The sequence below is a fragment of the Chiroxiphia lanceolata genome, chromosome 7 (genome assembly GCF_009829145.1).
Source record: "Chiroxiphia lanceolata isolate bChiLan1 chromosome 7, bChiLan1.pri, whole genome shotgun sequence".
In the NCBI taxonomy this organism is placed as follows: domain Eukaryota; kingdom Metazoa; phylum Chordata; class Aves; order Passeriformes; family Pipridae; genus Chiroxiphia; species Chiroxiphia lanceolata.
The window spans coordinates 1,412,249-1,430,216 of record NC_045643.1 but is presented as its reverse complement, the minus strand read 5'-3'; the positions used below and the strand labels follow the sequence as shown (position 1 = coordinate 1,430,216).

The 17,968-nt window shown below is 49.3% G+C and overlaps 1 protein-coding gene across 3 annotated transcripts in view; it reads left to right on the top strand.

Annotated features, from left to right (window-relative positions):
- Nucleotides 1–17,440, top strand: part of TWIST2 (twist family bHLH transcription factor 2) — a 30,036-nt gene extending 12,596 nt beyond the window's left edge. Inside the window, exon 2 of one of the 3 annotated variants that reach the window (XM_032693323.1) lies at nt 16,734–17,440. The gene's annotated coding sequence lies outside the window, so the exon portion shown is untranslated. Of the gene's footprint in view, nt 1–3,092; nt 3,177–7,969; nt 7,981–16,733 lie in introns of those variants that run through there. The other 2 variants (XM_032693325.1, XM_032693324.1) reach the window with 2 other exon arrangements.
- The last annotated feature ends 528 nt before the right edge of the window (nt 17,441–17,968 follow it).

Sequence of the window (17,968 nt, the reverse complement as noted above, 5' to 3'; positions counted from 1 at the left end):
GGTTGAAGGCAAAGGGCATCTCAGCTGTGGGGCAGAGCTCAGAGCAGGATCGCAGACAGGAGCATTCCCGGGAGGATGAGCTTGGCTGCAGGTCTGCCTATGGATCAACGGCAAGGAAGCTCTGGAGAGGGCTGGCACTGCAGGCACTGCCTGGAATAACAGCTTTGGGAAGCCCTGGGAATTTTGGAAGGCGGCTGAACCATCCCACCCTCTCTAAAAATCCTGTTGAATCCTTTTTTTTCCTTCAAAGCCGAGGGTGTAGCAGAGGAAGGGGAGCTTTCCCTGGGATTCGAGGCACTGAGTGGGAGTTGAGAGAAAGGCCGGATCTGCTGATCTCAGGGCACCACCAGGAGAATTCTGCACCAGGATCTCGAGGAGTTCACTTGGGCCAGAGCCATCCCAAGGTCTCTGGTTAAAGCACAATCCTGCAAAGTGGCCAAGGGGGCTTTGGAGTCCCAAAAGCTGCAATGATTAAAAGGAAAACTGCTGAGCAAGCACTTCCTGCCCACATCGGGCTTGCCTTAAATATTTAGGCATGCTTTAAATCACAAAGCACCAAGGGTTTTGTAGAGATGGGGATACTTTAAAAACACCCCCAAAGTCACCCTTCTGGTCAGCATACAAATGCAAAACTCAGGGCAGAGGGAGCTGGTGGATAATTCAGACCCAAACACCTCTTGGAGTGATTTTCCCTCAGTTCCTCCCCATTCCCAGGCAGTTTCCAGCCCCACAACGTCAGACATGAAGTGAGACAGGATTGTGCTCCAAGTTCATGTGTTCAAGTTTTCCACCTAAAATCCAAATAGTGGAAACCTATTAAAAAAAAAAAACCAACCAGTTAAAAATAAAACCTATTAAAAATACTACATTAATTGATGAAATAAGGCATTACACTGAAACTGTGTGTGAGGAGGGGCCTTTATAAGAGTCATAAGTGATATTTTAGAGAGCTGCTCACATCTCCCTGTCCTTGCTGGTGTTGAGTTGAGCCTGATGGACGCTGAGGAGCCTAAAACAGGGAGATGGCACAGCTCAAAGCTGAGGGAATCTGATCCAAGAGCTGGGATCATCATCTCAGCAGAGACAAGCAACGGAGCACAGCACCAGAGAGAACAAAGGGAGCTGAGAGGGAGGAAGCAGGAGAAGGAGCCCAGGAGACCAACAGCAGAGGAAGTAAAAGGCCTTGGAGACTGGGAAATGAGCAGCTCGGGCTGGGATTTATCCCAAAGCCTGCCCAGGCCCCAGGATAACATGAGGAGCCTGTTCACAGGGGGAATTTTTTGCTGGGCAGATCACAGAGCACTGCATCCCCCAGAGGCTGTGGGAATGATGATGGGGTGAAGGGGAGCACCAGGGTCAAGACAGAGCCAGGCTGGAAGCAGAAAGCCTCCCAGCAAAGGGCCAGGAACATCCTTTTCACACAGCACATCCCAAAAGAGAGGGAAGGAGGAAAGGCTTCGGGATCCTGGGAAGGTTTCCTCACTTTCCCTGGTCCCAACCTTAACCCAGAGCTGAGCTGAAGCAGCCCAAGGTCTCCCACAGGATGTTCCTAGCTCTCAGCTGCCACCAAACTCCAGGGAGGTCAGAATTGCCCCAGATGGTTTCCCAACTCCCCTTCCAGGGCTTTGTCTGATCCTGACTGACACGGTCTGACCCCACTGAGCCAAAGCATCATAAAACTATTGAACCCTCACTGTGTCCAGTGCCCACTTCCCACCACAGCATGACACTGGGCTCGGCATCCAACAGCCAGGACCACCTTCCTCTGACCTGTTTTTAGGGAAAGGACAGACTGGAGCTGAGGGGTGAAGCCCAAGACATTTAGGGCCCCTCTAGAGCTGAGATTTTTCTGAAAGGCACCAAGTTTTCTTGATCCTTTTGAGGATTCCAGCCTACACTCATCTCCAAGAGCCTTCAGCATTTAGTTCCTCTTTGAATCTCTTGGAAAAACTTAAATCCATAATATACCAGACCAACATAAGCAGGGATAAAGCAACATTTTCAGGTTTGAAATGAACAGCTGGGAGTCCAAGTGAAGACATGAGCTGGGGCAGAGCTGTCCCTGCACGGCCTGGGCCATCTCCAGAGGCTTGTCTGATCCTTGGACTAGACCACAGGCATTCCCTTGGCTCTCCTGTGCCTGGGGCATCCATCTTCAACCTCAAGATGACTTGGCTGGGTCTCATCAGAGGTGACGCCCTGGCCAGGCAGGAAGTCCCCAAAAACTAAGTATCCCATCCTAGCCCATACAGACATGGAAAAGGGGACCAGATTCCCCCAGAGCAGTTGGGGAACCACCAATTCCTGAAGTCAGAGCCTGGAACAGCTCCTGTGAAAGGAATAAGCTCAGTTCTTTTTATAGAGCTCAAAGATCTTTCAGGTCCCTTCCAAGCCAAACCATTTCATGATTAATGGGGCATAGAAATGGTTTGGATGTTCAACACTGGGGAAGTCAGAGAGCCTCCTCCCCTGGACTTAGGGCCCAAACCAGAGATGAAACAGCCAAGTGAGGTGATGGGAGCAGAATAAGGATATCTATCCCTGGATGGAGAAGCAATGCCAGCAGTTCTCCTTAGTCTCTAGAGCTGCTGGGACGTGGCACACTTGTGCCAGCTTCCTTATTCCAGCCCTACCCAGCTGGGGAACAGCTTGCAAACACTTGGAAGGGAAGGCAGAAAGTCTTTAATGAGCCCCAAACCATTCCTGAAAAATCCATTAGCTATTATTTCAGCTGTGTGACCTCCTGAAGGGACTTTCTAGAGGGCCAGATTATGCAGGCAACTGAAAATATAAATAAGTACAGAAAGGGCAGAGATCACTTTGTTCAGCCAAAGCGTGTGGGATGTCAGGTTAAGCTTCCTGTTGGGCGCATCCCTGCACTTCCAGGAGAGGAGGGTGGCCCAGCATTCCCATTTCGCCTTCCAACTTAAGGGAAATTGTCCCACAAGATTGAAAATTGAGCCACAAGAACCAGCCCCTCTCCTGGAGTCCTTTTGCTAAAGCTGCATTGCATTCCCTCATTTACTGATGTTGATTTAAGTAACTGCTGGTTTTAGGGAGCCTTTAATTCAAGGAACCCATTTACCTTTCAGGTGAGGATGTGGTAAAAACACATCTACTGGAGCATTTCCTAAGAACTGAGGGTCAGGGGGAAGAGGAGCCTCTCTCCAAATCTCCCTGGATCATCCCTAATGGATGAGCACCAGCTTTACAATATTCCATGTATGTCTATACACGCACGCCTATATTTAGTGATTTACTGCTGCGTGACGGGTGTACATGGATAGAGAACTTCCTCATCCCTGGAAGTGTCCAAGGCCAGGCTGGGCAGGACTTGGAGCAACCTGGGCTCGTGGGAGGTGTCCCTGCCCATGGCAGGGGAGTGGATTAGATTCCCTTTAAAAGTCTCTTCCAGCCCAAATCATTCTGGGATTTTAATCCACACACTTCTCTAGACAGGACAGACCAAAACTCCCCTTTTCCTTCCCTGCATTCCATCTGATTCCCTAATTAGCCTTTAAACCTTCCTTTTCAATCAAGAGTGTACCACCCAGCCCCCAAACACCACACGTAGAGAAACACTTTGCTATGCTGCAAACACAAGCCCACGTGTGACGCTCGGTTGGACAGAGCAGAGGAGCAGGTCGGCATCAATCAGATGTTTCCATCGCCCCTGGAAACATTCCAGGCCAGGTTGGACTGGGTTTGGAGCTGGTTTAGTGGGATGTGTCCCTGCCCGTGGCAGGGGGGCATGGATTAGATGCTGTTTAAAGGTCCCTTCCAACCCAAACCATTGTGGGATTTACTGCAAACCCAAGCAGAGAAACCCAGCAACAACTTCCGAGCAAGCCCCTGATTCCCAGGAGCACCAGCTCAGCTCAGATCTGCCCATCCCAGACAGCTCGTGACATTCCCAGAGGAGCAGCACTGCCAAAGGCAAAGCACAAAGCCTTTGTTTGGAGCAGATGCTGCAAAGAGAGCTCCTCTTCCTCCCCCCAGAGCAGGGATTGCATCAGTCCCGCAGTAACTCAGGTTATTATCTCAGTGGGAACCTCCCGGAGTTCAGGCTCAGAGGTTCAAACGAGTCCAGCCTGCAGCTGGCAAACCTAAACAAGACCAGCCAGCTGGTGCTGAGCTGAGTCACTGGCTTGAAAATCTCCACTTAACCCGCTCCTTTCATCCCTGAAGCCCCAAAACCCTGAAGGCACACGTCTGCCTGTGGCAGGATGGCGAGGCTCCGAAGGCCCGTGCACAGCAATTTTCCAGAGCTTTTTCCTGGGCTGCTGTGCGAGTGCTGCACACAAATCATCTTCCTGGGAGCCACTTGCTGGGCTTTGGGGATTCAGCAGAGCATGTGCTAAATCCCACCAAAGCCACGTTTGGACATGAGGCATGTGATTAAATACCCCACTAAACACAGAGGAGCAAAGGACACAATGACTTATCTGCTCCTCGAGCAGAGGGATTCCATCTCTGCCTGTTTCTTCCTTCAAGAGTCTGAACTTGGAGTGAGTCTGTTTGTCCCCTTTGAAAAGCAGCAGCGAGGGTGTGGTCAGCTTCATTTTACCCCCTGTGAAGCCATAAAATCCAGCACTGGGATGGGAAAGTGTGAAGGGGGTCATTTATTTATGGGAAAACAGCACAGAAAGCTGGGGAAGAATAAAAGCAGAATAAAATAAGATTTTCAAACTGATTAGATAGTCATTGCATTGGGAATTAAAAGCTGCAGGGGGGAGGTTTATGGAAGTGGAGGCTCTTGGAGCAGAGCAGTGGGTTGGGAAACTCATCCTGGGGAGCTCAGAGCACCATCCCGGCTGGAAATGTGTTGCTGAAAAGGTTGTGAGTAAGGGCTGGATCCCTCTCCCACTCCCCTGCCCGGCATCAGCCCCAGAATACTTTCAGGAAAGCCCATAAAGCAGCTGGCCAAGCTCACGCTGATGGGCTGATGAGTCTTGGAAAAAGGAGTGATTCAGGGTTGCTCAGAGCCTGCACAGGGACCTGTGGGATATTCCCATCTCCTCGGGAGACCAGGATCCTGATGGCAACATCCAAACCCACAAAAATCCAGACCAAATGTCTCAGCCATGGCCAGCTCAGCCCCTCTGCTGTTGCCTTCCTCTCCCCCCACCCCCAGGAGCCACCACAGCCCAAGGTGCCCAAGCAGAGCTGCAAACCAACACAAACATCCAAGCACTTGTTCAGTGAGAGCCTGCCGAGGAATTTCCCACAATCACAGGATCCTTTGGGATGGAAAAGACCTCTGAGATCATCAAGTCCAGCCTTTGGCTAGTCACTAGATCAGAGCACTGAGGGCACTTCCAGTTGTTTCCTGAACACCTCCAGGGATGGAGACTCCACCCCATGGCCCCTTGGCAGCCCATTTCCTGACAACCCTTTCCATGATGAAATTCCTCCTGATGTCCAGCCTAAACCTTCCCTGGTGCAGCTTGAGGCCACGTCCTCTTGTCCTGAATGTCATAACACACACCAGAGCTTGGCCAGAAGTACATTTTTTCCCAACTCTGGCTCCTCTCCATCAGTTTTGCTCAAGAAAAAGCCAACTCTCAAAAGGTTGGAGCAGGGAATGAACTGCCCCACCTGCACATGGAAATGCCAAACCCAGAGCCAGCCGGGTGAGCCTTCTGGAAGGTCAAGCCTAAGTTCCCTTCTCTGCATACTCCAAAACCTCTGCCAGCCTTGCCTCGTCCTGCCGAGGGCTCCCGAGGCAAAGCTGCGTGCAGAGAACACCCAGAGCTGGAAGGATCATCCAGTCCAACCCCTGGCCCGGCACAGGAGGTGCTTGGACACCCCCAGGAAGCAGAGACAGCCTCGGGAAAAGGCTGGTGAGGAAAGGAGGAGAGGAAGGAAAGAGGAGGGAGAGCTGCTCACAAACACCAAGGCAGGGAAGGAAGGGGCTCATTACCCTGAACGACAACTGAAAGGGCTGAGGCTGAAATCTAAAGGCCTGGCTTTAAGGAGCTTGGTTTAAGGTTTTGAAACCTGGTTTAAGGCTCAGGCTGGATCTCAGGGAAAGGTTCTTCCCCCAGAGGGTGGTCGGGCACTGACCAGGCTCCCCAGGGCACCGGTGCCAGAGCTCAGGGAGTGTTTGGACAATGCTCTGATGGACAGGCTGGGATTGTTGGGGTGTCCTGGGAAGGGCCAGGAGCTGGACTGGATGATCCTTGGAAGTCCCTTCCAGCTCAGGATAGCCTGTGATTCTAAGCATGGCCATTCCATCTGCGTGGATGGGGAGTTCACTAAGTTTCCTGAGAAGGGTATGTGGTACTTGGAGTAAAGGCTGGAAGAAATGGCCCAGGAGAGATGCAGGACCCAGGATGGCTTTTGCCAGGCTTGTGTCCTGCTGATGTGGCTGCCAGAGCATGGAAAACAGAGGGAAAGAGCCCCAAGGCTATAGCAGACAACCAGTGCAAACCTATTCAAATTCCAAGTCACCAGCAGCATTCCCAGAGACAAGGTTTGGCATCAGTCCCGTCCAGGGTGCCCAAAGTGCCAGTGGAGATGACCTGAGATGCTCTCCCCAGCCCCACACACCCCAGAGAGCCTCACTTTGTGCCAAGTGCTCCTTATCCCAGCAGGATTGTTCGTCCTATAAAAATATAAATCCCTGTGCACGAGGGCAATCCCACATATTTTAGAGTTGGGCTCCTCTTGTCATAAAACAGGATCAGAGCAGCTTTTTTGACTGTAGCAGAGTGAAGGTGGGTTATTCCAAGTGGGAATTTGGCCCCTTGACTTTAATGACGCTGTGGTGATTAATCCCAGATGGAGACGTGGCCTGGTCCAATCCCTTCCCAGAGTCCTGGGAGATTAAACACCACCCTTACTCAGAGCCTGGGGGTATCCTAAAAAACCATCACCTGCTGTCATAGGAAAGGAGGATGGATTGGGATCAAGGACTTCAAGGAACTTCAGGAGCATGTTTTTCAAAGACTGCTGGGATGATGCTGGAGTAACATCCTTTCCTCTGCAAACACCTGGGAATGTCACCTGGGATGGGAGTCCAAAACCTGGGTGTGGTGACACTGGGCAAGGAGATTGGGAATCCAGGGAATTCTTCCCACTGAGGGCTTTTTGTGATGCTCTGTGAAGCTCCATACCTGTAAAAGCAGGATTAAATCCATCTGTGCCTCAGGGAAGCTGCCCCGGGGGCTCTTTGCCACGGCAACAAAGGGAAAACTTTCCTTCCTACTCCAAATGGCCATGAAAAGGGTCTTCTTTTTCAGCAGTCATCTCCAAGGCTCACTCAGCGTTTTGCTTCCCAGAGTCCTATCCTCAAGGACCACATGTTTTGCAGGGAATGAATCCACTGAAAACTAAAATCCCTTGAGCTCCTTTACACGGAGAGAGACAGTGAAGCTGCACCATGAGGAGAAATCCCAAAATAAACCAATTCCAAGGCGGGTGCTGGTGGGTTTTTGGGGTCTCAGGTGGTACAAACACAGAGTGGAGGGGACCTACCTCATCTTCCCATCACGTCAATCACGCAGAGGAATTGTTCCTGGCTATGGGATACCAATGTCTCTCCCCAGATTTGCTCTGGGGGTCTCTCTTCCCAAATTTGCTCTGGGGGTCTCACTCCTCAGATTTATTCTGGGATTCTCTCTCCCTAGATTTGCTCTGGGAGTCTCTCTCTCCAAATTTGCTCAGGGGGGTCTCTCTCCCCAAATTTGGCACCTCATGGGCCAAGGAGACTATGAGGGCTGGGTGTTGCATGCAGAGGAGACATGGGGAAGAAATCCCTGGATTTGCACTTCCCTGGCTCCAGGATGCCAGTATCTCTCCCCAGATTTGCTCTGGGGGTGTCTCTCCCAAAATTTGGCATCAAACAGGTCAAGGGGACTGTGAGGGCTGGTGTTGCAAGCAGAGGGGACACAACATTTCCATGGGGAAGAAACCCCTGAGCTTGCACTTCCCTGGCTCCAGCCCGGCCTTCCAAGCATTCCTGAAGTCCAGCACCTGGAATGTGATGTAATCTGAGGATTGATGGGCAGCAGCAGCCCACGTCCAGCTGTGCACATCTGGCCTCCAGGTGTTCCAGCTGCTCTTTGTCAGGGACTGTGTGGAACATGAAAAAGCCCCCCAAGTTCGGGAGGCAATCCTACCTGTCCCAGGGATTGTTCCCAGAAGCCCTCAACATTCCATGGATTTTATGGCTCTACTTGTTAGTGGGTGGCCCCAAGGTTTTTGGTTCAGTTTCTTTAAATCATTATTTTATTTAAATTGAGGAGTTTAAACCATAAATTCTGTTAAAAGCGGGATTTTTCCTTGTTATTAATTCCACTGGCGTTAATCCACTGAGTCACTGGTATCATCCTCTCCTTGATTTACTCCCAGGAGTAGATGTTACTACAGAGTCTTTGTGCTGCCCAAATGAAAACTGGACAGATTTGGAATTTTGGATAATTGAAAATTAGCTGGAGATGAAAATTGTTCCTCCTTGTGTTCCTCCTATGTCTGGACAGAGCAAGACTTGCTCCTAAAGAATTTAATCTATCCGGGGATTGGTAAAATGGGGAAATCCAAGTCTCATCCATGGTGCAGGTCCAGTCCTGGAGCATCCCACAGGGATTCTGCTGCTCCTGAGGTTTGCTGCACCCGGGAAAACTGGGAGAGCAGGGAAGCTTCTGGCTGAGCAGACCAGAGACAAAGAGTTCCCTTGGAAAAAGAATAAAGCCCCAGATGGATAGATTTATTTTTAGGGAAGGTGTTTGTCCCCAAATTTGTGTTATTTTGGCAGGAAGGCAGAGGGGGAGGAGGTTTACCTTTGGAAAACTCCCTGCTCTTCCCAAAGGGGTGTTTTTAGAGTCCACTTCTTATCCTAGTTGTGTTTATCCCCGAAAGGACAGGCTGGGACCTCGGGCACATTTCACATCCTAAACTAAACCCCCCTCACCTTCCAAGCTGTGTTTGTGCAGGATGAGATCCGAAAGCCTAGGAGGCTTTTCCTAGGAAGTGTCAGGCCCACCCAGAACCTTGATTTGAGTGCCCTCATCCTTGGCCTGAGCCTCCTCAGCCTCAGAGCCTCCCTTTAGGGCCACCTCTGTGTCAGGGCAGTTCTCCACCTCAACCCCGTGTACTTCCCAAGAAGAACATCCCATTCCCTGCCTTTTTTCCCACTCCCTGCTGCTTATTCCACACCTTCTGTGCCTGTGTTTGGCTCAGGGGGTGGAGATGAGCCAAGGGGAGACATTATGAACTCTTTTAGCCAGGAGGGCTGGTGGTGGCTCTCCCTGTCCCCTCACCCTCCTGTGGCTCAGGAGATGCTGGTGGTCGCTCCCGTGAGGCAGCCAGAGCTTCCACAGTCCTTCCAAACTGCTTTTTCCTGCCTTCTTCCAACTTCTCGTTAGCAGCTTCCTCCTCTTGGCAATTCCTTGCTTTTCCAGTGATGTGCTTGCCAAGGTTTTAACAAGGGGCTCCCACCAACCTGCCTCCTCCCCCCCCAGCTGCCCCCAGCCCCCCTCAGACTGTGGAGGAGTGTTGGGATGAGGGAAATTTGCCTTTGGAGGAGGGTCCTTCCTGTCTAAAGCTTCCCCCCTGCCCCCCCTCCCAGTTTAGAGCTGGTTTTATATTTGTTTGAATTCTCTGGCGAGGGAGGGACACCTTGGAGTAAACATTCCTGACTGTCCAGAGGTTGTGCAGGGAGGAAGGACACAACACAGGAACTCAGAGTATCCCAGCAGCAAAATGCTTCCTTGCTCAGCATTCCCTTCTGCTCTCCAGCTCCAGGTGACTGATTTGAGCTGGAATGGTGAAGACCTGGCCTTTTCTAGGTGTTTTGGGTCCAAAATGTAAGTTTTTCCTGTGGAAAGTGTTTGGCAGGTCCCTGGGCATGATGGAGGCCACCTTGGCTTTCTCCTCTTGAAGTCTTCTTCTCAAGGGTTAGTTCCATCCATCCATCCATCCATCCATCCATCCATCCATCCATCCATCCATCCATTCATTCCAGGCCAGATTGGAGGGAAGTGGGCTAGTGGAAGGTGTCCCTACCCATGGCAGGGAGTGGAATGAGATGAACTGTAAGGTCTCTCCCAGCCCAAACCATCCTGGAATTCTCTGGCTGGCTGTGGGCACCAGTAACTTTTTCTGCAGCAGTAGAAGGAAAGGAAAAAAAAAAAAAGATTTAAAGCAATATTATTGAGTCATTTCAGTCAACATTGGTTGCTTCCTGATATTGGACTTATTTGGGAAAAAAAAAAAAAGAATCACAGGATCAATTAGGTTGGAAAAGACCTCTGGGTGTTATTTAGGAGAAGAGCACTCCCACGTGCCCTGGATTTCTCTCAGGGTGGGTGAGGCACTTTTTAGTCAGTCCCAACCTCGTGGCTGTGCTCCACCAGCCTGGGCTCCGTCCTGCTCCAAAGGCTGGAATCACACATGGCCAGGAGGCACCAGGATCCTTCATTGCCTCAATTTTCCCCAGACTGTGAGGTCTGACCTTCCTCAAGGATGCACAAGGTGTTCTGGAGAGGGAGAAACAGTCTCAGGGCAAGAGGGAAAGGCTTCAATCTCCAGTTCCTTATTCCACATCCCCAGAGAGGAGGAATCCCAATAAAAACTGAGGAGCTGCTGGATGCAGGGAGGATGTTTAACCTCCAACCATCCACCAAGCTCTTAAAAGCCTGGATTTAGATGAGAAACGCCCCAAAAATCCAGGGATTTCTGCTGGGTTTAGACTTTTGTGGGGGAAACACCCCAGAAATCCATTGTGGGGGGAAACCCCCCAAAAATCCAGGGATTTCTGTTGGGTTTAGCCTTTCATGAAGGGAAACACCCCAAAAATCCTGGGATTTCTCCTGGGTTTAGTGTTTTATAAGGGGCAAGACTCCAAAAATCCAGGAATTTCTGCTGGGTTTAGCCTTTTGTGGGGGAAACACCCCAAAAAATGAAAGGATTTCTTCTGGCTTTAGCCTTTTGGGAGGGGAAAGCCTCAAAAAATCCTGGGCTTTCTGCTGAGTTTAGTGTTTTATGAGGGGAAACACCCCAAAAATTCAGGGATTTCTGCTGGGTATAGCCTTTTGTGGTGGGAAACCCCCCCAAAAATCAAGGTCCTGCTGCTGAGCAAGGTGGTATTTTTCCTAAATGTTGCATTTTTTGCGCCATCCAACTCACAGAAATATTTTAAATTTAAAAAAGGCCAGTCTTAAATTCAAACGAATATATATTTCAATTAAACAAGATCCAATTTAAACAAATTTGATCAATTTAAATTTAAACAGGGCTTGGTCCTAGACCAGGACCTGGTCTAGAGGAAGGTGTCTCTGCCCATGGAATGAGATGGGCTTTAAGATCCTTTCCAACCCAAACCAGTCTGGAATTCTGGGATTCTATGAAATATGTGCTGCCATCCATTTTGGCTCCATTTGACAGCTCCATAAGGTTGGGAATATCCCTTTGGTGATCCTGCAGCAATCCATAGACCAGCACATCCCTTCTTCCTTCAACTTTGCTATAAAAATCTCTGGGAATACATCAAAACATTAAACAGGAATACAACACCTGCAGATGGGGTTTTCCCAGCCTTAAACACAACAGAGCCCTGGAATTCCATCCCCATGGAATCCATGGGGGATTCAGCTGAAGTTCTCCATGTGGTTTAGGTCGGGTTGGAACCCTTTTTGGCGAGGGGGGGTTGGAATTAGGTGATCCCTAAGGTCCCTTCCAATCCAAACCACTCCATGATTCCGTGATCCTGTGATTCCAGCTCCTGCCAGCCACCACCTCTCCTCCATCCTAACACATCCCTGCTGCTTCCCAGAGATAAAAGCCAAGCCAAAGCAACTCCTTGTGACTCCTTCCTTCAGTTTGGATCATCCAGCTCCCAGGAGCACTCAGCCTCGTGCAGAGCTGGGAAGGAGATTTTGGGAGATTCACAGTTAGGTCAAAACGACCTTAATTCCCTCCAGGTCGAGGTGGGATTCTGCTTTGCAAACTGGGAATGCTGCCTTCCAGCTTTCCAGCCTCCAACACCCAGTCCTGGGGATGCCGTCGGCGTTTTCGGAGCACGGCTCTTTTCCACTCTTCCCATACACCAAAACAGCTGGAACATTTTTTTTTAACCCAGCTCCAGAAAACAAAAACAATGGCAAAAAAAGAGGAATCACTGTCAGGCATGGAAGATTTTCAGCTGGAGCAGCACGAGTTTCAGGAGGTTTTGGAGCGGATCAGAACACCCTGGGATGCTGGAAGGGAAAGTGGACAAACCTGAGCGGGGATATTCCCACTGGTCCATGCCATGTGTTCCCAAAACAGCTGGGAATGCTGGTCTCTGCTTCATGGGCATGGGATGAAGGGCTGAACTAGGGGGGTTTGGCAGGGAGCACCTCCTGTAGGTGAGGAAAACCTGGGAATTAGGGGATTTCTGCGTCCCCAGCAAGACCCTCCTGGGGATCCCAGACCACTGCACTTCAAGCTGCCACAAAGGACTGAATGTCCATCCTTTGGCTGGCAAACCTGGGGATGGTTTGTATCACTGAGGGGGGGAGAGAGGAGGATGGGATGGCTGTGGAGAGAGAGGAGGATGGGATGGTTATGGAGAGAGGAGGATGGGATGGCTGTGAGGACAGAGGAGGATGGAATGGTTATGGAGAGAGAGAAGGATGGTGGGGAGAGAAGGATGGCATGGCTGTGGGGACAGAGGAGGATGGGATGGCTGTAGGAACCAGGAACTTGCAGTGGTTCCATCCATCCCACTCTCCCAGGTGACACAGGGCTCTCCCGCCCACAATGATCCAAACTCAGACTTCCAGCCTGGGAGACAAGACACAGAAATCCATCCTCCTCTCCAGCTCAGCGTTTCCAAGCTTAAAAAAGCACAATCCTCTTCCTGGAGCCTCTTGCTTTGGCATTTCAGAGTTCCATGTCAGCCCTTTTCCCTGGGAAGGCCCACGTGTCCCCCAAGTCACGCTCCACATTGTTCCCTGTGGTTTTAGCCTGTCCCTGTGCCCACAGGGAAGGAGGAACCAGGGGGGTGACATCATGCAATAACTGAACTGCTCCTATTTATTCATTTATTTTGAAAAATAATATTAAAGGCAGCTGCTGCTTAGCACAGAATGAAAGATTGGGCTGATTTTCTACAGCAGGAGAGTCCCCTTTTGTGTCCTAACCCAGCACTGCTCGGGCTATTCCAGAATAAATTTTTAAACTAAAAGAGGAGAGATTTGGATGGGATATTAGGAAGAAAGTCTTGGTTGTGAGGGTGGGGAAGGGCTGGGATGGAATTCCCAGAGAAGCTGTGGCTGCCCCATCCCTGAAGTGTCCAAGGTCACATGGAGCAACGTGGGCTAGTGGAAAGTGTCCCTGGATGAGCTTTAAGGTCCTTCCAACCCAAACCAATCTGGGGTTCCATGAGCTCCTCTCTATCCCATTTTCCTCGCCTTGATGACTAAATAGGTTCTCTCCAACCCTGGGTGACACCCAGAGAGGTTACTGCCTGAGGCACTCGCTCTGCCCTGTCCAGGCATTATTTCCAAGCAGAAATAACTCAACACGGGACTTCTCCGTCCCCATTCACCCTATAACAGGTTTGGAATATCTTACCAGTTTTTGTGCAGCACCTGGAGCACTAAATCCTTCTGAATTGAGAGCACGGATGAGGACCAGTAACCTCAATGCTTATGGCAACTCCAGCTCCTTCCAGAGGTTCCCAAAGGCAGCTCCCATGGGAAGTGCCCTGTGCTGTCCCACTGAGCAGGGCTAGGCTAAACCACACTGGTTTTTCCTTCCCCAAGGTGAAGGGAAAGGGAGGAGGAAACGGTTTATAAACTTCTCAGTGACTGCTGAAATCCTCCCCGCTGCTGTGCTCACACCCCTCACCCCCCCTCACCCCCTGAGCCCCTCCCCACCCCCCAAAAACAGGGCAGGAAGGTGGACCAGCACCTTCCTGGGAGGGATTTGGGCTGGAAGGAGCCCCCATGGAAGGAGAGAGGCTGTGCCCTGAGGGCAGAACCTTTGTTTTACATTCTCAACTTTCAAGGAAGCTGACAAACCTTAAAAACAAAACAAAACAAACAAAACAAAACACAACAACAACAAAACCACACCAAATCCCACCAAAACGAACTAACAAACAAACTCCAACAGTTTCCCTGCATTTCCCATTTCATTTGCACTCTTGGCCACGTCATGGAAATGATTTCACTCCTTTTGTAACCCAAACCACCCCAATCCTATATAAGCAAAGGCCTTGGGGACTTGTTGTGAAATTTCCTGCAACTAGGGCTGTGTTTTGCTGCCACCTTCCATCAAGCCAGAAGCCCTTGGGATTTCCAGGCTGTGGAATGCTCCTTATGTGGCTGGGAAGTGCTCCTAAAGCAGGGAAAACTAGAGCAGGAAGCCCTCCATTCGAGGGAGCTGCATTGGGTCTGAGCGAGCTACAGGGTGGGAGAAATGCTTGGAAAGCCCGAAGAAATGCTTGCAAATCCCTGAGAAATGTTTGGAAATCCCAGGAGAAAGTAGTTCCCATCCCTGGAAGTGTTCCAGGCCGGGTTGGACAGGGCTCAGAGCAACCTGGGCTAGTGGAAGGTGTCCCTGCCCATGGCAATGAGATGGGCTTTAATGTTCCTTCCAATCCATCCTGGAATTCTGTGAGATGTGTTTTCAGCAGAGACTGTCACTGTACATCACCTCTCAGTCCAGATACTGCAATCCTACATTATTATAATACGGAATTATGGCATCCAGCTATGCCTTGGAGGATCCCAAGGTGCCTTACAGGCACCACCGGCTCAAATCCTGCAGGCACCGGGAGACGGGAAGGGGTGAACTGGGGTTTCCCAACCAGAGAAACTGAGGCACACACAGGGAGGGCAATCCCAGCTGTGCATGAGCTGGGATTAAAACCAAGCTCTGGAAAGCTGTGCTACCACACCAGCTTTGTGGTGGGAAAAAACTCTGCCCCCTCCTTGGGAAATCCACAGCTGCTTCTTTCCAGAGTAAGCCCCATGAAATCTTTTGGGTTGGAAAAAACCTTTAAGATCTTCGAGTCCAACGGTTAACCCAGCACTGCCAGGTCCCACCCCATCTCCCCAGGTGCCACATCTCCATTGATCTCTGTAATTAAAGAGGGGAAGGAGCCCAGAAGGGTCCTGTTGCCTCGTTTTCCAGCTCCAGAAGGCAACTGGGGTCGTGCTTCCCCTCCTGGTGTGTGAGGAGTGGGGGATCAGGGCCAGCAGAAGGCACTGGGTTTACTGGGACACTTCCAGATGGGTTCTCCAGGACCAAGGGGCAGGAAGAGGGAGCCTCCACGAAGCCTTTGGCTGCGGTGTGGTGGGGACAAGAGGAGGAAAGAGCAACCCACAGATGGTTTGGGGGCATTTTCCCTCTTCCTCAGCCAGGAGGTTCCCCCTGACGGGACTCAAGGAGCAGATTCCTGACGTGAGGATCTCAAGCCAGAGTCAGAGGATAATGTCACAGAACCACAGCGTGTTTTGGGTTGGAAAGGACCTCCAAGACAACCCCCTGGGAGCATGAGAGGGGACATGGCAGAGCCATTCCAGAGCTCCAGAGCCACTGCCCACAGGGTGGAGCATCACCGCACCAGAACAGGGAAGCCACAACACCTCCTAGCTCTGAACTGCTGGGAAATTCCCAGTTCTCCAGCTGTCCAGAGCCAAGAGAGCTGCTGGGAACCAGAAAGAACCATTGGAAACGAGATGCCTCAGGGCAGCAGCAGCAGAGCAAGGTGTTTGTCCCGGGGTTCAAATCATCAGCTCCCACATCACAGCTCTGCTCCGAGGGCAGCTCTGTGCTCACCTCTGCAGCCCTGGGCGGGATTGAAAAAATCCATGGGAATAGAGCAGCCCAGGATTGCTTTTTGCCAGGTTTTACCTCGTTTTCACAGCTCAGAGAAGAGCAGGGCACAGCAAAGCCTCCTGTAGCTGGCAAGCTGGCAGGGCCCATTCTCCCACCCTCCTTCTGCCTGCTGGAGAAAATCATCGCAAAAACAAAAAAGCCCATCAGAAAATTGCTCTGTGGTATCTTCCTCCTCCCTGGATTTTATTTTCCTGCCCTGAATCCCTCCCTGGCCAGCCTCAGGAAAGGGCCAGCCTGTCATCTGCCAGACTGGGCATCCCCAACCCACCATCCCTAGCAGTTGAGCTCAGTTCTAAGTGGTCCTGGGCAGCCTGTCAAGTCCCTGAGCTCGTCTGCAGAATGTGTTGTAATTAGATAATTAATGACTTGGAGATGGAAGGGGGGGTTTGGGAAGGTTTGGAAAAAAAGAAAGGAAGGGAAATGGAAATCAGCTAAATGGAAGCTTTCCTTAGTGGGTGGAAATTATTATATCTGGTTTTTGACTCTAAACTTGGGCTGCACATCCCAAAGTCAAAGGAATTGGGAAGTTTATGCTGTTCTTTCATTGTTGCTTTTGAGTTTGGATATTGCATGGAAAGAAAACACTGCTTTCCAGCAGGATTTGCCTGATTGTGCAGGAAGAGCTGTGGATGGGCTTTCTAAAGCCCATCTCAGGAGGCTGAGCATCCCATCTCCCCATTCCTTAAGGCATTTCCCATCCCCAGGCTTAGGGGATGCTCCTGGTGAACTGGATCTCTTCCAGCACGGATTCACCACGTTCTGGGATGAGGGGCAGGATTAAACAGGTGGATATGAACCACAACTGGATTTCTAGGGAAAAAGAACTTCCCAGACAACACATCTCAGAAAGATGTTCAGTGTGTTTATTTTTCTTCTCTTCTTTTTTCCCTTCTCTCCAGAGTGTCCAGCGTCTGCAACTGAAGTGGAATTGGGATTTATCCAAGTTTGTAGCTTCTGAAACCTTAAAAACCTCAAGTCAACTGGTCCAAAAGACCCCTCTTGACCTCCCTGGCTCTGAACTCTCGGTGGAGCACTTGGACTGAGCAGAAAACAGCACCAAACGGGCTGGAAGTTTGCAACCTCTCCCCCCAAAGCCGCTGACCAGCGAGAAGAGGAGAAGTGACATTCCTGGCTGTCTGTTGCCATCAGGTTTCATGTCTGTCTGTCCCTGGCTTTGGGGTTTTAGCGCCAATTTCTATTTTTTTTTTTCTGAAAAAAAACCAAGAGAAATCTTAATTCAGGAACGCATTGATAAGACATCTTTGGGTTTGGTTTTACTCCCCTTGAACTGTAGCGGGTTTGGGTTGTTTTGGTTTTTTTTTTCTTTTTTTTTGAGCTATTTTTTGAAAGTCAAACCCTGATTTCTTGTACAGTCGTGGCAAAACCGGACCAAGGCTCTCAGAAAAAAATAGGAAAAGAAGGACAAAAGCCCACGGTGTGCCCAGCTCCCTGCATGATTTGTGACAATAAGGCCTGGATCACAGACTGCCCTCCACACTCTGCCACCTCTCCCTTATTGCTCCATGATTTGCTACAGCTCATCCTGCCCCCCTTTTTTTTTGTTTTTATTTTTATTATTTTTCTTTTTTTTCTGTTCCAGTGTATATGTGGCTTATTTGTTTTATTTATTGAGATATTTTTAACGAGCTAAGAGACTGCAATGTTGCTGTGTATACTGCTTCTCTTGCCAATAAAAATAAAGATGTCATGCAGCTACCAGGGGTCTGACATTTCTATTTTTAATATATGTAGTATATTTATATTTGATTCTATATTTATATTCTATTTATATTTTATTTATATTTATTTTATTTATATAATATAAAATATATAATATGTAATATATAATATCTATATTTTATTTTATTTTATTTATTTTATTTATTTTAAATACTTTTTTTGTTTTATTTTAAATTTATTTATATTTATTTATTTTTATTTTTATATTTTATTTATATTCTATTATATATTATTTATAATTATTTATATTTATTTACGTTTATATTTATATTTAAATTTTAACTATAATTCTATCATATATAATATCTAAATTTTACTTTTATTTTATATATTTTATATATGTTAATTTTTATTTAATTTATATTTATATTTATTTTGTGAGGTTTCCTTGCAC